Genomic DNA, 1,272 nt, shown 5'->3' with positions numbered 1-1,272 from the left:
GAAGTACGGATAGCGAAGGGCGTCACTCTAACATGCCACTTAAATTGCATATGTTGTTTATTGACGTCCTGTCTTCTAGGAACCCTGCTCCCCGTGTGCCATGGTCCCGGGCTTAGAGTGTGTGTTTACTTGAATGCCTGACCACAACCTTTCATGTTTGTTTCCGAAATTTCTCTAATTGCTCTCTGTTTGACCATGTATTAGTTTAAGGCATAAAAGCTCAGGTGTTTTTTATTTTTCTTGCCAACTCGGTCTTTTATAGATGTGCTCTCTGTAAGATCGTGTCTTCGGGTAAGACTTCCTAATTAATTATAAATATTGACTGATTTCGTAATTCTTAAAAGACCCATTTTCCCCCCACAATGCTGCGTTTGACTTCCATTCATCAATCGAGTAGTTAATTTATAATATGGTTATACGCTGGCTGTCGATGGGAACGACTCACCCGGTACAATATCGCTTTTTCTTTAAGCTGACGTGCCAGGAGGGAGCACCTACACGGCCGAGGCATTTAGGCCTACGCTCCTATGGGGATTAAGACAGGTGGAAAAACACAGCATCCTTCTCTCATAGCCATAAACTTCTTTTGCTTCACCTTTCTCTCATTTTCATTCTTTGTTCGTGCTAGTTTTCTCCCTCTTTCATTTAATCTCTTTATCGTTTGTATATTTCTATAAACCATTCTACGAATAATGCAAAGTTCACGCAGTTGTTAGCTCATGTATTAAAGGAAATAGCGCATTGTTACGTTCCCCGAGTGATGATAATACATAATTAATGGACCGCTGGTTATTGGGTTTCTAACACCCTCCCGCTTTGAATTTTTCATTGATTCTAGCTTTATGCAGAGCGAATGTTTTACCCTTATGCATATATGCAACTGCGAATATAAGGGATATGTGCATCTAAACCTGTAAGTGATTCGGTAACGAGACGAAATAGTGGTTTACTGAAATGTGGGTCTTCTTTTGGTGTTTTTCAAGGTTGTAGTCATTGAAATATAACGGAAAGAGCATGCATAGAAGAATAGGTTATATATTATTACAAAGTTTTCGAATCATGATCTTGAGAATTATTATTATTAAGGAAAGTATTAGAAATTTATTTAATTTGTAAAACAAAGAAGCTACTTTATTCACTCTTGAGGTAGATAGGCAGTTAGAAGTTCCAGGGCGGGTAAAAAAAAAAAACGTTTGTTCAGACAGTAAATCGTTGGGCATTAGAATGTAGCTGTTAGTGACCAGGAATGATGAATTAGTTGGAGTCGAGATG

Source organism: Penaeus monodon, chromosome 21, assembly GCF_015228065.2.
Source record: "Penaeus monodon isolate SGIC_2016 chromosome 21, NSTDA_Pmon_1, whole genome shotgun sequence".
Classification (NCBI taxonomy): Eukaryota; Metazoa; Arthropoda; class Malacostraca; order Decapoda; family Penaeidae; genus Penaeus; species Penaeus monodon.
Note: the sequence above shows the minus strand (reverse complement) of the source record.